Raw genomic sequence first — 18,070 nt, forward strand, 5'->3', positions numbered from 1 at the left:
ATCGATGATGTTGTATTGATTTTTCTTGTTTGTACATGTTCCGGGACAAGAGGAAGCGTGAGAGTAGATGACCAGCAAGTCACCGTCATTGCTGACAAGGTTTAAGTTCTGCAAAACTCGTAACTCGGCATGTTCAGGTGATTTAACTTTTGCTACAGTAAGGCTTTGGCTACTGTACACATCACCGTTTGAAAGCTGCTGATCCACCTGGTCTTTGGGGTTCTCTGTGAGGAGTTCCTTTACGTTTTCTGGGTCCTCGTTCTTGATGCTTAGAGCCAGACTGAACATACCTTTTATTTGGTACCTGTCAATAGAGAACACAACATGTTACAAGTATTCCCACTCTTTTGATACTAGGGATGAGTATCATTAGCATTTTATCAATACTACGATTCTGATGGGTTCGGTTCTTTATAGATACTCTCATCGGTTCTTTTTCATCACTAAATTATTGTTTTTTAATATATTATTTAAGAAAAATAACAAATTCAGAACCGGATTAGAAGTTATTTATATTTTAACTTTAACTAAATGTTTCTAGAGCAGCAACAGCAATGTTTACAACAGCAGATTCGCTATATAAACGTATTAATATCTCACTGGAACAAATCTAAAATGTCAATAAATGATATTCCTGAGTGAAGTTTATAAAGAGTGAAGAACAGTGTCAGCCCTTCCTCCTGTCCTCTGTCCTCTGTCCTCTGTCCTCTGTCCTCCCTCTGCTGGTTCACTGCCTGCATTAACGCTGATAGAGAGAGGAGGGGCTGCTTTCTCTACCTGCACTTAAGGATTTAAAGATGTGTCAAACTAAGCTAAACAGTTAGACTACATACAGACAGACAGCATTTAACTAATAACTGAGCTATCACACTCTGCTTTTTACTGGTGATAATAAATTAAACCAAAATGTTAACAAAGTACCCGTAACGGAACCAATAACGTTGGAACTCTTCAATAATAATATAATAATAATAATAATAATAACAACAGATTTATTAATGATGAACAGATTGATTTACATTTTCTCAACATTTTGAAATTCTTAACAGTCTGAGGCAGCGGACTGCAATATCTAATCAATTTAGCAACATCTTAAGATGTTTTGATACTGATATCACAAGTTCAACCTACTCTGTTTAATGCATAGTAGCAATGTATCCTATTTTGGAACAGGAGGAAGTAAATACGTTTTCTGAAGAGCACAGTAAATATCATTCTACCACACTAACAATGACTGTGGGGAAGGTACAAACAGGAAAGACACTTAAACTAAATAGTATTTTTGTGATAAATAGAACCATTCATCATTATGACTGAACTGGGAGGCAGTCTGACCAACATTGCCATCTGCAGAGCCTTGTGCTATCAACTCAAAGTAACTAAAATGTCTCTTATTTTGATGGCCAAAGTTGTAAATCATTTATGTGTAGTCTTTTGTTAACATTTAATATCCAAGATCACAGACTTTCCTTTGCTTCTGCCGAGCTACCTGCTAACCTTGATTGAACATGCGTTAAAATCAAAAGACAATGAGCAGTCGGGATGTTGACTCACGCTTTCTTGACGGCTTGTATGAGTTCCGCAAGCTTGTTCTGGTCCACAGCATCCAAACTTCCAACAGACGAGAAGAACACCAGCATCACAGTCATCAACCACAGTCCAGCCATCTGAATACAATTTTAAGTTTAATCACAGAGTGCAAAATTTTCATTACCTGATAAAAAAGACTAGAACTTAACCGAGATGACGACAAATACATTTCAAACAGGTTGTAGAAGGCAAATGAATGCTTTGTCTATTTTATTGACATTACACTTTTCTGTTAGTCAACAAAAACACCTTATATATTGTAAAAAGGCTCCCAAAACGTTTGTAGACTAGAGCGACCCTTCAAAGGAAATATTTTTGTCGTGGCACCCCAAGCCACCCAACCGCCAATATAAAATGCATATATGTAAGGCTGTGTGGTATGGCCTAAAATTTATATCATGGTATAATTTTTAAGGACGGACAATAACCAGATGTAGCACCGTATATACATTTTTCTAAATGTCAATATAAATGCTTCTGAAGAGGTAGAGCACTGGTATGGTAACTCTATGGCATCATTTCGTCCATCCCAAAGTCAATGTAAACCGACCACATTTCAAAATGTTATCTTTTTACTTTGTTTTTGTCATTTTTAATGGTTATTTCCAGAAAACACGCAATTCACAATAGAAAATAAATGATTGTATTTCTATTTAATTACTTGCTTTTATTAAAAAAAAATGTTGGCATTAGTAGTTTTAATGATGTATTTTAACCTGCGCAGAGTGTTGGAAGTTAAACAGGTCAGCTCTCTGATATCTATTTTATATTGCTGTGAAAACATCTACTTCAAACAACTGTATTTATTCAAGTTTATCACCAAAAACTACATGTCATAAGATTACATATGAACACATCATGATAGCGTTTTGATTTACCTTCGCCCCATCGTCATTTTTACTGAGCAGAGCGTTAAAGCAACCTCCGGTAACATTAGCTGTTTAGCTCCATGCCGTCACGAGCCGGTCACTGGGAATACTCTGAGCAGCATGAAGGGAATGAATTAACATTGTAATCTGATTAATTAAGTTGTTCCAAATGATTTTAAGGTTTTCCTCCACGGCTTGTGTGTGTGTCGTACATAGAATATACAAATAAACAATAAGATGTAAAAACAAGGACAACAAAGTAGAGCAGAGGTAAGCCTAAACATTTAACAACTATGTACAGTATAGATATATATCCAAAAGTGTATATATATGAACAGTAGATGATCAATAGGTGCATCTCAAGGGTCAGCACGTTAGTCAAAATTAATACCGTAGGGCAAACTTATACCGGTGTACTTTCTATACCTTTTGTACCGCCCACCTCTACATAAATGTACAAAGATGCACGGTGGTTTTAACGATGTTAGAATTAATATTATCATATGATTTCCCATTATTTATGCTACAATATGCACATTTAAACTTGTACCTGTGCGGTGGAGAGAGATGTTCAATGGAGCCTCTGAAGTCGTCTGCTTCTTCTTCTTTTTCTTCTTCTTCTTTTTCTTCTTCTTCTTCTTCTTCAGGTGGCAACGTGTTGCTGCAGTGAAAACAGTCAGAAGGAAGGAACATTTTATAGAGCAGCGTGAGACCATCGCCACACCCTCAAAGTGGTGACATGACCTTAGTTTCTTCTTTTGAATTTTCTCCAAAATGAGAAAGATGTAGAAGGTGTTGTTAGTTAGACGTGAGCTAACAAGTTACCAGTTAGAGTTTAGTACGTTCCAATGTTTAATCGACACTACAGTAAAAACACCAAATACCACACATCAACCAAAATGAACAGAGCATTTCTAAATAGTAGTGTTGGTAGATTACTGTGATGGATTAATTCCTTAATGATTCAGTATTATCTGAGAACACATAATCCTAATGAACCTGTCAAAAGGAATTGAAGAAGTAATACACCTGCTGCAGTGATGCTCCCTTCATGAAGGTTCTGATGTGTTCAGAGAGCGCTTCATTCAACTCTACCATCATGCTGGAGGATGAAGTGTGTGGTTCTGTTGAACTGTATTGTGTTTTACTGACAGCTGATAATAAAGACACTATTAGGACCCTTTACTGGCTGTGTTCATGTTAACCCTTTCAGTGCAGTGTCACCAGTGCACCACTACATTAAGAAGCCTAGTATGTACTGTGAGGCTGAGCTATGTCATAAGATGAAGTGCTGTTGGAGAAGTTGCAGTTTGAATTTGGGAGATTAGCAACACCTGCAGCATGGCACCACGCCTTTATCTGGGAAAAAAAATGTAAAGAGAGAAGACGATAATAAAAAGGTGTTATCTATAAGATACGTTGCACTGTTTCACCCAGAAGATCCAAACAAATGAGGGTTGTTATGCCGGCCTGTATTTATAAAACAATAAATTGAGGCAAAAACATGGGTTTACTGTTACTGCAGTTTATAATTAAATGTAGTTTATTAGTTCAAAGACATTGTTTTAGCAACTTTTGAACATCACACTGACATATTCAAACTCCAATACATCATAAAAAACAAGCAAAAAAGTATTTTTGGTGCTGAGACCTGTACCGACATCAAATAGTGTTCCTCTTAAATTGACACGGCATGAAACTTAATAACACTTATTTTCTGGACCTTTCGGTCCCTTACCACAAGTTCTTTATGAAGACAAAATCCCCCATTTTACCTGCATGAGCTCATTTTGTTCTCTTTTGTATTTGAAGTTATAATTTGTACTAAATCAACCAAGTGAGATCTAGTACCTGCTTTGGTGGAGAAGGATGTTTATCAGCTGTTTCCTTCTCAAGGTGCTGTGTATATGTAAATGTTTTGTGTTTTAGGTTCGGTGTCAAAATCTGCTCTTCATGTCGACTCATTGTAGCAGAAACAGAAGAGGGAAGTCAGCTTCACTGACGCTGCGTAAGGTTGTTTAACAGCGGAGGTGTGAAGGCCTGTTTAGAGAGATATGATAATACTTTTCTTAAGGCAACCCACATGTTTAGAAGTGTTTTACCAGTTGTATTTGTTCCCCCTTTAGCCTCGTCATCATGACTTGAAGATTAAAGATGGAGTTGTCAGCAGACGGTCAGGGGGCTGGTCAGAGTCAGCTACAGGTCAGAAGTGCAGAACAGGAAGTGGAGGTAACATAAGAAACACAAACAGTGTAATTTTATATTTGTTTCTAACAGCCAGTCTGCCAACAGGAGAAGTCTGTCAACAAAGAGACAATAAACATTTTTATAATACTCCACAACGATATGACAATCTACAAAAGCAAAGGCAATAGAAATCGAATGAAAGGTACAAACAAGGTCCAAAATAAATCTGAATTAAAATACAAATGTGCAGCAGCAGAGGCCTGACCTTCATCGATAGCTAAATGTAGACCAAACTTCTCCACCTGTGAAGTTAACACACGATTCTTAACCATGTTTCGTGTGAAATGAAACTCAGACTTGGTCCTGCTCATTGGTACCAGTGATACCTGTAACGGTTTACAACCCACCATAAAACAGGAGTCCTGGAAAGGAGGGCGAGGTGAACAGCAGACGCCTCTTAACGACTGCGATTCAGGTGATTCGTTCAGTGTCGGTGGTCAGGTTTCGGGAAAACACAACCGAGCCGATATGGACACCGGTGGTTTGATCCGGGCCGGTCTCCTTCTCGTTTTCTTCATTTGTGTGTGTGTCGTCACTGGAAGTCCTATAGGTGAGTGGAGCCGGAATGAATGAATTTCCTGGATTTTAGAAGCAGATTTGATTTAAAACCATAAACAGTCAGAACAATGAGGGTGAGTCTTCCGTCTGTTACGAAGGTCCTGGATTTTTATTTACATTAAACCGCTGAATCTGTCGGTCAAGTTGGAGGAGTTGTGGTCACAGTGACCTTTGACCACCAAAAAGAGGACGATAATTATCAGTCAATGTATTGAAATGTGCCAAACGTTGGCTGAGGATTCATATGGAAGCCCAGGACACTGAATGATTTGGTCATTTTGCGCTGCAGTGGGTTTCATAAATCTACTGTCCGGTGAACCCTGTCCCCTTCCTCCTGCGCCCACTCGCTTGTTGACTCAACCTTATATCTGTATGAAATCATGCCGTCATATCGAGTTGAGTACGCCTCACTTTAAGTTTTAGTGTTTCAAAGTCCAATGTCAGGTGCTGTCCGTATGTAAAAAAAGAAAAACTACACCATACAAAAAACCTTTCTTCATCAAATGGTTCAGTGCATTTCAAACAATATAAAGTCATAAACAGAGTCTTCGGTATAATGTACAGAAATGAGATGGCAAGAACTAAAATAAACACAGTATGTTCTCATGTACCTGAAACTGTGTTTGTCATTGAATCATTTTAACAAAGCTGATACAGTATTTGTTGTATTGGGCCTTTGTGTATCTGCTTCGAATGGTAGAAATGAACTTAAAGGTACAGTGTGTAGCATTTAAGGGAACAATTGCCCAGAACAGACAAACCAAACACTGGTTCTAGATAGGCTCATTCATGTGTGTCACGCCCACCGTAGTTCTCCTGCAGGCCTGACACACACAGGAGAAGTTTCACTTGGTTGCAATCTGCGACCTCACCAATAGGTGCCGCCAAAACCACAGGAAAGATTCTGTATGTATACCTCCATTATTATTATTATTGTGGAGGCAGAAATCTCAGCCACAGATAAAGCTGGGCTCATAAAACCAAAACATTCTGCAGGACTTGATACCAGTAAGTGACAAACAACGCTTTTATGTGCAGTCATGTGTGTGAACCTGCCTTGAACTCTCTATTCTCTATTAACTCGTATTTGTTCCGTTCCTCAAGGTACTTCAACCATTAATTGTGCTGGAGGTAGCAATGGACATGTGGGTGTAGTGGATGAAGGATATTCAGGTAAGTGACAATAATCTTAAATAGCATATTGAAAAATTTGATTGGATTTCATTCCAAAAACGAACTCCTACTGCATGGCCATTCTTTATGATTCTTTATTTGGTGCTTGATGATGCATCACAGCCAGTTTAATGTTATGTTTCTAACCCTCTTGTTGCTTTTTGAGCAAAATCTTCAGGTACTGGAGAGCTAACTATTTTTGTGATGCCAAAAAATATGGTTTAGATCTGATAACAAGTGATACCAGCCCGATTCGCCAATATCCAAATTGCAACAGATACCAATACCTTATTATTAAAAAGTTGTTAATGTACTTTGTATGTATTTTAGAGGTGAGCAAAGCATCACGATTTATGAGTTTACCATACCTATACGCCAAAGATGAAGCATTTTATTTCAATTTGCAGCATTTTGCAGCAATATTCTGTGTTATTTAGAAGATGTGACAGCGATGTACATGCAATCAGCAGACATGTTGTGTTATATCAGTGAGATGCATCATTTATCTAAAGTTCATGATCAGCGATTCCTGGGAAATCATGAAGGAGGAGGACCTGTGTTTGTTTCCCTCCTGACTTCATCACAAAGGACAATGAAATGCTTACGTCGGCGCTATGAGTCCATGAAATGGTATAGATGAGATCTTTAAGTAGTCCGTCTCACAATGCTCCCACGACGCTGCAGGGGATGTGGAGGTGGTGAGTGGGATCACAGAGGGTGTGAAGCTGGTGCCCTACGTCTTCCCAAAACACCTGGAGTTTCTGGAGCTGAGCTTCACGCTGGGAGGCACCAGCGCGACGGTCCGCACCAAGAAGCCGCTGGACGCAGACGCACTGGCCGCCGTGAGTCGGGGAAACCCTTTCTCCCAGAAATTCACTTCATATGATGCTATTTGTTTTACGTTACTAAGATGAGATAAGAGGGGAAATTCAAGTGTTGCGTCAGCACAAGAACAGAAATAAGTAAAATAAATATTTACGAATAAGATGCTGCATCTTAAATGCTTAAAGAGGGTTAAATGTGGAGGTATGTGACCACTGAGATAAAGATAAAGAATAGTCGACTATTCAACGATTCACAATCTAATCAAAGGATCTTTCCATATACTGTATATAGCCTATTTTTATATAAATATCAGCCTGTTAATAATACTGTTAATAAAAGTGTGTGTTGTGATATTGGGCTATATAAATAAAATTGACTTGACTTGAAGAGGTACTGATCTGTAAACTAAGATATACGACTGTACTGTGATGAAACACATTAATGCCGCTGTAAATGTTGACGTTTCTTACCAAATTTATAAAAATATGTGTATTTCATGGGTTGAAACACCAGTTTAAACCAGTCCTGAACCTTGCAGGCCAATAGTGAGACAGAGTCCACCGGTTGGGTCTAATCCAGGTCATGAAATGATTCTAAAAATAGAACGTTAACGCCCACGTGCATACAGAAAGTATGGTAGTATCAATACATGTCATGCTTATAGTATCATATGTTATAGCCTCATGTCTCACTCACACTTACAGACAACACACATCTTTGGGATCTCAGGGCTCCACCGCCATGGAGACATTCCTGAGTGGAACAACACCCTCTCGTGATAGCGTCATCATATTAGATAACAGTTGAGCAAAGATCGGCACAACAGGTGCATATCTCATCATATAATACTTAGCTTGAGCCAAAAGGTGCACCCTTACACGCACATACACGCAGCATTTTCCTGAAAATGCCCTTTTGATCTTTAAGGGTTTTTGGTTGCTGTAATTATTCCTGCTGTCCAATTCATATAAGTGATGGAGGGTAAAATCCACAGATTCCTTCTGTTCAAAAGAAGCATTGTTAAGTTCATCAGGCTTCCTCACTCCCAGTTAGTCGGTATCTTCCAAAGTTAGTCGTTTTAGTGCACGAGTCCCTCTTTTTGCCAGACGGTGTCTTTGCTGAGCTCCAGTGGAACCTGAACTCCACTCAGCACATCTTCAGTTTCAGAGTTTGTCCCGTAATTCGTGTCAACGGTGTGTTCATGTCTTTCAGAGTGACAGCACCTTGTATTACTCCGTCATGTGTGACGGCATAATTAAGGTGGGTGTAAAGTCTCAAAGTCGCAGTTTTCACTGACATGAGAAAACAAAATATTTTAATACATTTTTTTTACCATCGCAGTACAACAACACTCGGAAGCTGAAAATCAACGATCTCAATGACAACAGTCCGATATTCACACAGGAGAGCTACAACACTTCTGTCTCTGAGGTAAGTCACTGAAATCTGCTGCTGTGGACTTATTATTAATTTGTATCTGTGGGTCATTTTGCCTTTTTTTCCCCAGACGAAAGATGTGGACAGCGAGGTTCTTCGAGTGACAGCTGTGGACGGAGACAGCACCCCAGCAAACAACAGAGTCACATATTCCATTGTAATTAAATAATAATAATATAACAACATTTGGAGAAGTTACAATTAATGTTATAGAATAAGAATAGTTACAGAAAGTTCCTGAAGTATTGTTTCAGTGACAACATTTAAAGAAAAACGAGATATTCGTAGGCCTCCACAAGTGTCACGATGAGTAACAATTATCTGAATGGAAATGTGACTTTCTGTCAAAAGGAACCAATGTCAGAGGACTTCACCCTGGCCACCTCAGGGGCTTTTGTTTTGAAGAGACGTTTGAACTACAACATAGTCCAAAGGTACAACTTCATCGTGACGGCAAAGGTAATTGAACATATTCATACATCTCCTCCTTCAGAGTTATTTAGAGCCATGACAACATGAATACCTGATTGATCTGCGCTGTCTGTGTTCACTGCAGGATAGCGGCGGGTTAAACGACACAGCCACTGTGCTGCTTAACGTCGTCGACTTTGATAACTTGAATCCGTATTTCAGCCACAACGTGTACCAGGCCTTTATTCAAGAGAATGAGGTGAGTCTCTTCAGCTAAATGCTGCAATATTTCTCTCACAGGTGAGGGTGTATAGCTTTCACAATGCCAACCAACACTTTTCTTTAAAGGTGCGATGTGTAAGACTTGGCCACATGTTAGGGGGCAGCATTTCACCTCTACAACTGGGTCCATACCATCAAGTTTACAGTCAAGAATACCTCAAATTCAACCATAGACTGTATATAAGCAGTGGACGTAGTCAGTCATCGTGATGTCACCCCTTGATTTGTGGACTGCGGTTTTGAAGCCTTGAGTTTGGCGATTTCGCTGCTGCCATCTTGGATTACGGCGGTTGCCATGTTGGTTTTTTTGCAACCGATAAACGGACGTTAACTATATTTGGAATGTGGAGGAGTGCAGCGACCTGTCAATCACAGTATACCCGCCCTAAAGCATACTTCGCTTTATGGTCTCTTTTACTACTAAATGAACATCATGCTGTATTGAAGAAGACTTGAAACTAGCGATTGAGACCATAAACTCATGTTTACAATGTTTACCATTTATTTTTGCAACCGGAGGAGTCGCCCCCTGCTGGTCAGTAGAGAGAATGCAGGTTTTAAGAAACCTCCGCATTGGCTTCACTCGACAGAACCGGAGGTTGCCACCTGAATTTAACAAAATGTTAACAAATAACAGTGCTATCTTAAGATCTTCCCGCTTGGCGTCAGGCTATAATTCACATTAGCCATCTGTATGTTTACTGTGCCACTAACCGGGGGCTGTACAGTCGGTGTACGCTTTGATAGTTAATTTATTGGATAAAATCCAAAGTGGCTGAAACTCGAAAAAACGATTTGTATTTTTGTCCCCGCCACCAGGGGGCAGTCCCCCGGAATCAGTTAGGGTTTACGCTGGCTAAATTTGAGTTGCTGCCGCCTGCTTTCCTCCTGGCAGCGGGGAGGACGAAATGGAAATACAAAACTTTTTCTTGTTTCTGTCACTTTAGGTTTAATCCAATAAAGAAACTATCAAAACAGACACGGACCCTGTACCGTTAACGTGATTGACAAGCCCTCGGCTGAAGAGCTCCGAACATGCAGCTCTACTTCTTCTTCATCTATATGCTAAAATAATCTACACAGTCAAGCAAAGGTGATGAGGTTGTGGTGCATTTCTAAGATTTTTGAAAGATTAATGAACAAATTTGAACTTTCAGCTCATAAAATAGTTATATTTGTATCTATACTGTAGTGTTTTCCTTCATTTTGACACAGGAGTTTATTGTAGAAGTGTTATTTTTTAATTCAATCTTCTTTATATTAACTCCTTGTATGTTGTATATTTCAGGTTGGGTCTTTCCGGACTATTGAGCCAGAGGCAATAAAAGCTCAGGACGGAGACACGGGGATCAACATTACTTTAACTTACAGCATCAGTGCAGGTAAGTGACAAGAAATAAATGAAGGCTTCGATTTCGGCTCAGACCTTTGAGACGAAACACAAAATATTTAACATCATTATTATTTGTTTAGTGTCTCCAGACAAGTATCGGACAAACTTCAACATTGACTCCAGCAGTGGAGTTGTGTCTGTGCTGACTGCTCTAGACAGAGAGGAGATGGACAGCAGCATGGTCTCTGTCAGCATCAAGGTATTCATGATAATTCATGGAGGATAATAAGACAACCGAAATCTAATCCCAGTCATCTCGCAATGCGTCATTTGACACATCAATGGCACACACCAGACAGTCCGAACATGAGCAGGAGAATGAACACGATACAATCGCTGTATCTTTCTTCTTCACGTTTGCAATACATTAGGTGAAGATATGTCTTCCCTCCACTTCTATGCTGATGACACTCCTCTTTACAACTTAATCAATTTAGAGTTACTGTGAGGAACTTTTTACTGGTTATGAAACTGTCTCACTAATACTGATGCCTCTATATGACCTTGTAAGTAAACTAGACCCTTAGCTTAGATTGGCTATTTCTATAATAGTGAACATGAGCAGGAGAATGAACATGATGAAATAGCTGTTTTTCTAGGGAGTTAAAGTACATCAACACTCTAACAAATGCTTATCTAATTGCCTCCTTATGCTACCATTTTCACCACAACGTCTGGACAATTTGTCTCCAAATGTTAAGGATAATGTGAAATCAGAAACACTTATTGATGAGAATATGTAATATTTTGTCTCTGCAGGCGGCCCAGACAGATGACAATTTGAAGACGGCGGATGCTGTGGTGTCTGTCACTGTTGAGGATGTGAACGATAATCCTCCAAGGTTTGACCAGCCCGGCTATTCCGTAACACTCCAAGAGAATTCCCCCGTTAATGCCATTCTGTTCAAAGCCGTCGTCACCGACCTGGACCAGGTACTGCAGATTCTACTTATTAAAAGATTATCTGTGTCCAGGCATGTGTCCCTGATACCAATATGTTCTGAGGTTTCCAAAGTGTATTTAAAAAAAACCTTTATATCACTTAAATAATGCTACATTAACACTCATTTTAATATCTATGTAATTTCATGGATGTGTGCTTATTAAAACATACAATATATTTGATAGTGTTGGCTTATTGTGATAAATCAAACTCCATCACCACCATGATCATCTTTCCCCAGGGAGGATTTGTGGGAACTTTACGGATCCTTCCAGAATCTGCTCCTTTCTCCGTCGGTTCTGACGGGACAGTCAGAGTGACGGACCCCCGAGCTCTGGACAGAGAGACCACTGAGAGCATCACGTTTGAGGTAAACTCGAGTTCGGATTAAACAGGAGCCCCAAACTTTCTGGTTTCCACTGAAGACAAAAAATCTTTTAAAACCAGTCACAAATACATAGTTTCATTCAGAAAGACTTTAGCAAAAATATAACATTTGTTGGGGACTATTTTCAGAGGCGGATTGATTGACATGTGTTGCTCTCGTGATTATTTGTGGCAGCAGGACGTTGTGTGTGGGATTGATTAGAAATAAACGACAGTGTGTGCTCATGTGATGAAGGAAAATGTCACACAGTGAGACAGTGAGGCTCATTGATGCGTTTTTAAAAGTGTCTGGACAACAATGGAGCTCTATGGCACAAAGAAGGAAGATATATCCGGCTTTGATACAAACACAATACTTCTTTAGATACATTAATTGTTAGTTTTGGTCTTTTGATTGGAAAAACAGAACATCACCAAACGTATCAAGCTATAACATACAGTAACAGTGTTGCGTCTGGACCTAAACATTGTGAGCTTAAACTTTGATGCTGTTCTTTTGTTAATTAAAAGATTGAAGCAAGGGAGACGAATCCACCCAACGCTGTTGAAGTGGTGGAAGTCAATGTGACTCTTCTGGATGAGAATGACAACAGTCCTGCATTCACCTTTAACAAGTATGAGGGGAAAGTGTTTGCAAATCAAACAGTGGGAATGCAGCTGGTCCAGGTGAGTGATTAAAACATTTCTGTTCAACATTACTTCAGTCATGTAACAGTCCATGTTGTCGCCTGATTTTTATAAGGTTCAATATTTTATTTACCATTCAGATATGTTGTCCCCCAGTGTTAAGCATGTGAACAGCTGTTATGTCCATAACTTGAGTTACAGCAGCATATTTTTTGTTTTTATACACTTAAAGATAGTTCTCATAACTGACGGACCATTATTCTGAAATCCCAATAGTCGAAACCTAAAAACAGTCCGAATTATTCCGCATTGGACTGGAAGCTCATTTCTCCTTCCTCTGCCTCTGATTAGTATTCGTGGCCTTCGATGGTCGGGTGGGTAAGCGAGGAGTGATACTGTTTAGGGTAAGAATATCAGGGTAAGCCTCAGCCAATCAGAGGCAGAGGAGGGTGGGCGACGCCCTCGCCGTAGTAGATTGGATTTTGGCCCAGCTTGTTTGATTTTGATAAAACCATCCTTGTTTACATTTGAAAGTTATCATTAGCACAGATACTCTGGTGTTCAGGTCTCTTTCTTTAACACATTAGGTAGAGATACATCTGCCCTCTACTGCAATGCTGATGACACACTTCTTTAACTAACAATGATTTTTACAACTTACAATTTATTTTTCTTTTGTCATTCTTTTCCTGTTGACACTTTGCTGCTATGTCTTTTTCGTTCGGCGTTTATAGAAGCGGTGTTAAGATGATGATTTGTGTAATTTAACTCAAAGGTTAAGGCAGAAGATCCGGATGCTGGCGAGAACGGGCAGATCAAATACTCCATCGACTTTGGCAACAATGACGGCTTCTTCTCAATCGAAGAAAATAGTGGAGACGTCACGCTGGCTAAGATCATTCCCCTGCTGCAGAACGAGATATTGGAGTTCCCTCTCTACGTAACAGCCAGAGATGGTATACCTCGCTGAGACTCCAACACTATCGACAGCCTGCCAGAAATTCACCAATAACTTTACCTGATTGTGATTAATTCAGTTAAAGTAAAAGAGCCAATCAGCAGTAAATCAAAACTTTTCAAGCCACAATAATGATTAATTGTGTGGCATAAAGCCTGAATCCAGTCCAACTGTAAATATCTATTTATTTAGGGTCATGAGATTTTTGTCAAACTGCTGTCTGTGGGCTGAAACTTTACACGACTGCACTTCATTCAGTAGAGTCGTGTCATCCACTTCACAGTTTGGCAGTATAAGTTTATTTTATACAGAAAACCCGGGGTTAACATCTTCAGAATGCTCGCTGCTGGTGATTTCTTGAGATTGGATGTTGGATAACCAGTGGAAATTCTGTGTAGAGCACAGTCTCACACAGCTAAGTGGAGGTAGCCTTTGTCTGTGCAGTCATAGGTAGCAGCCGGTTTAACATTGTGACGTGGTTGGACAAGATGTTGTACAAATTGGTTTGTTTGAAGCATACTGAGGCTTTGGTGCAGTGTGAAAAAGTACCAGCCCTGGATTTGCAACAACATAATTCTGAAAAAGTTTAAAAGATTCTTCATACTGAATGATATAAGTCAGTACGATGTTCTTCCTCCTAGGTGGCACCATATCCCGCTCCTCCTCAGCACAGGTGAAGATTTTGGCCCCTGGTGACTCAAACCCTCAGTTTTTACACAACGTGTACCGCGGCACTTTAGAAGAAGAGCAGGACGCAGGAGTTGTGATTCTGACTGTAAGTTTTTATGACCATATCAAACTGTCAAGAGATGTTTTTTCCAACCAACTGTTCATCTAACATGCAAAGTCGATTTGTATTTAGGTATTCACCTCTGATTATCTACACATTCCTAGTGTAATATTAATCTTTATGTTCAGGTGGACTTCCTCTCATTAGCTGCTGAAGTTCCTGTGACTCTCCAAGTTGTTACAGAAGCTGACAAGTTCACCATCTCCAACAACGGTGACTTCTCCACTAAAGTGAAGCTCGACTACGATGAGGCCCCACACAACTACTCTGTGGCCATCTCCATCTCCGACGGGGTCAACATTGACAATGCAGTCGTGGAGGTTGAAGTCACTGACGTCAATGATAACAGTCCTGTTTTTACCTCCAGTTCTGTCACGAAATCAGTCCCCGAGGACACAGAGGTAGGATCCAATGTTACTGCTGTTCCAGCTACAGACAAAGACAGCAACTTCAACGAGGAGATCAGATACTCTCTGAGAGGAGGAGAGGGCAGGTTCTCTGTTGACCCTGCGTCTGGGATGGTGAGTGTGGCCGGTGCACTTGATAGGGAGACTAAGGCAGAGTACAACCTGCTGGTGCTGGCTGAAGATCGGGGTCGTCCTTCCAGGTCGGCCACAGCCTCCCTGCTGGTCCAAGTGTCCGACATCAATGATAACGTCCCCAAGTTCTCAAAGGTTGAGTATCAGCATGAAGTCTTAGAGACGCAGTCAGCGGGTACAAGCTTGCTCACCTTATCAGCTGTGGACCCCGATGAAGAAGCCAATGGGAGAATAACTTACAATATTCTCCAGCAAAGTCCCTCCTCAGACCCTCCTGTTTTTGAGTTGGACCCTTCCAGCGGGACTCTGCGGCTGGCCCAGCCTCTGGACTACAGTGAGGTTAAGGTGTACAGTCTCACGGTTCAGGCCTCTGATGGGGGAACTCCCTCTCTGGTTGGAAACAGCTCTGTGGTGGTGAAGGTGAAGGACGTGAACAACAACCCGCCTGAGTTCGGTAAGGGGATCTACAACGTGGCCGTCTCTGAGAACCTGGCCAGCGGTGCGTCCATCCTCACCCTGGAGGTCACAGACAGGGATGAGGTGAGTTGCAGCCTTCAGACCACCTGTGTGTACTCGGGTAAATTATTGGCGGGACACATAGAGTCATTATCAGAAATTTAAGTGGGCAATGGGCGAAAAGGCCCCACGAATGCCCCCTAAAACTGTGATCGAGGCTTCTTCAATTGGAACATGTAAAATAGCCTGGCTTGGTGTTAAATGGGCAAGTAAGATGACTCTCCAGAGATAGCTAAAAGCTAGTCACGACTTTGTCAAAGGAAGCGAACGGGTAAAAATATACTCAGCTCACTGCCACCAATCAATCAAGCATCATCGATTTGCGTGCACAGTATCTGTTAGCTTGATAATGCTAATGTTGCAGCCTACATTTGGATCTGGTCGACTGTTGGTTGGACTAAATGATCAGCAGGGTGAGCAGCGTTACTGAGTTCAATCCACCAAGTGACGAAAGCTTTTAAGTCCCAAATCTAGAACATATTTATCCAACGTACCCACTAATGATGCAGTGCTTGATAGTCGAGTTTATAACTATATTTCATCCATGCTCAAAAAGTGAAACGAACTAAAGGATGGTAAAAAATGTGTTTTCTTAACCTGGATGTTATACAACATATGATTACTTTAATCCTCCACAGGGAGGCTTTGTGGGAACGCTGCGGATCCTACCAGAATCTGCACCTTTCTCCATCAGCTCTGATTGGACGATCAGAGTAAGTAACTCCACGGCTCTGGACAGAGAGACAACGGAGAGGATCATGTTTCAGGTAATGTAGAATCTGAGACACAGATTCATTAAGATTTGAAATGTTTTCCACCTTAAAACAGGGTTATGGTTAAGCAACTGTGCCTGTTCCTCCCCTTGTGAGGTGGTTTATACTTGACCAACCCTGTTTAAAACCACTTAATTGAGCTTGATCTAATATTGTCTCTAAAAGGCAAAAACATGCATTCATGCATCTAATATGCCAAGGTATAACAAATCCCTAAATATCTACTGAGCTATACAGTGTCATACAAACTAAATATGTGACAATACCAAGTCAGGGTCCGCTTGCTTGCTTTTTCTAGAGCTTTAACTGCATAACACGGTCTTCATCAGTGGACGGATTTAGCTCCGCTGTCATGGAGATAGATCCGTTGACATGTCAGCTCGGTAACCGGTTTGATCTTATTTATAGCACTTATAGACTTATTGTCTGTGTCGGCTTAAAAGTTAAGCTTTAAAGGGGGCGACTGTGGCTCAGTGGTTGTGGGGGTCTTCCTTCAATCAGATAATAGGCGGTTCGATCCCCGGCTCTGCTAGTCCACGTTAGTCCTGATGGGTAGGTTGCACCTTGCATGGTAGCCCCATGCAATCAGTGTATGAATGAGTGTGAATGGGGGAATGACATGTAGTGTTAAAGAGCTTTGAGTGGTCCGAAGATTAGACAAGTACGAGTCCGTTTACCTTTTTACCATTTAAAGTCATTCAAGACTTTGAAAATAGTAGTTTGACTAAACAATCCCAACTCAAAGTCCACTTACTAGCTTTTCCAGGAGCCTTTAACCGTTGTGCATTTCTTCATCAGCAGATGTGTGTTCACATGTGGATGGAGTTTACAAACTCCAACTGCTGGAGTTAATTATGTTAAAAAATACCACTGCTCTCCAGCTGAAGCTGGCACCGTATGTTCTCACATGGACAAGTTTTGTGGTCAATGTTTTTTATTAACAGTCCTGATTATATCCTGAGACGCTTTTGTCCATCGTAAAGGTTGAAGCAAGGGAGACGGAAACACCCAACCACGTTGTGACAGCAAATGTGAATATAACTCTTCTGGATGAGAACGACAACAGCCCTAAATTCACCAGCAGCCAGTACGAGAGCAAAGTCTTCCCAAACCAAACAGAGGGGATGTTGCTTGTGAAGGTGAGGAGTCTCTACAATATTGTTTATTATCCCAACAATGATAACAGTGCTTTCAGACATTGATTCTTATATTGGAAATGGTTCAGTGTTAACCATTCAAACTGTTGGAATTGTTGCTTGCCAACATGTGATCTGTGCTTCATTTAAAGACGTTCTGAGAGATTTGTAGTTCATCTGTGAGCGTTTTCTCAAACCAAACAATGAACAGATTGAGTCGTCAAAGCAACTTATAACAAGAAAATTCAGTCTTAGCCTTCCTTGATCAATCACTTCTGTAGTTGGTTCTGTTGCTCACTGTCATGAGGGTCTTTAATTCCATGGGCTCTCCAACCCGGTCAATGTCTACCAAACATCCAACATATCACACAACTCATTGTCTTCAAAACAACTCTCGATCCCATTGAATTCCTCACTTATGATCGTCTCGCTCTTCAGCATATAAAAATACATTTTCAAATTCCAAGTCATTGACAAATAATAAAAACAGCAGGGGGCCCAAAACACTTCCCTGTGGGACTCCAATTGTTATAAATTGGCTTTTAGATAAACAACTTGCATCCTGAAATGTATGGGTTTAAAATATGAAGAGAAACATTTCACATCTACACCGTTT

At 40.5% G+C, this 18,070-nt stretch overlaps 1 long non-coding RNA gene across 2 annotated transcripts; it reads right to left on the reverse strand.

Moving 5' to 3' along the window:
• Window positions 1-1,520: 1,520 nt before the first annotated feature.
• On the reverse strand, window positions 1,521-4,360 carry LOC142949938 (uncharacterized). 2 transcript variants are annotated; one of them, XR_012954110.1, is made up of 3 exons: window positions 4,311-4,360; window positions 3,010-3,120; window positions 1,521-1,667 (listed from the first exon to the last, which is right to left on the reverse strand). It is a non-coding gene; the product is annotated as an uncharacterized LOC142949938 (long non-coding RNA). The 2 variants fall into 2 exon arrangements; XR_012954111.1 differs by lacking the exon at window positions 4,311-4,360 and adding an exon at window positions 3,489-3,625.
• Window positions 4,361-18,070: the final 13,710 nt, after the last annotated feature.

This window comes from Anarhichas minor, unplaced genomic scaffold (genome assembly GCF_050575085.1).
Source record: "Anarhichas minor isolate MPS153535 unplaced genomic scaffold, ASM5057508v1 ptg000014l, whole genome shotgun sequence".
Taxonomy (NCBI): domain Eukaryota; kingdom Metazoa; phylum Chordata; class Actinopteri; order Perciformes; family Anarhichadidae; genus Anarhichas; species Anarhichas minor.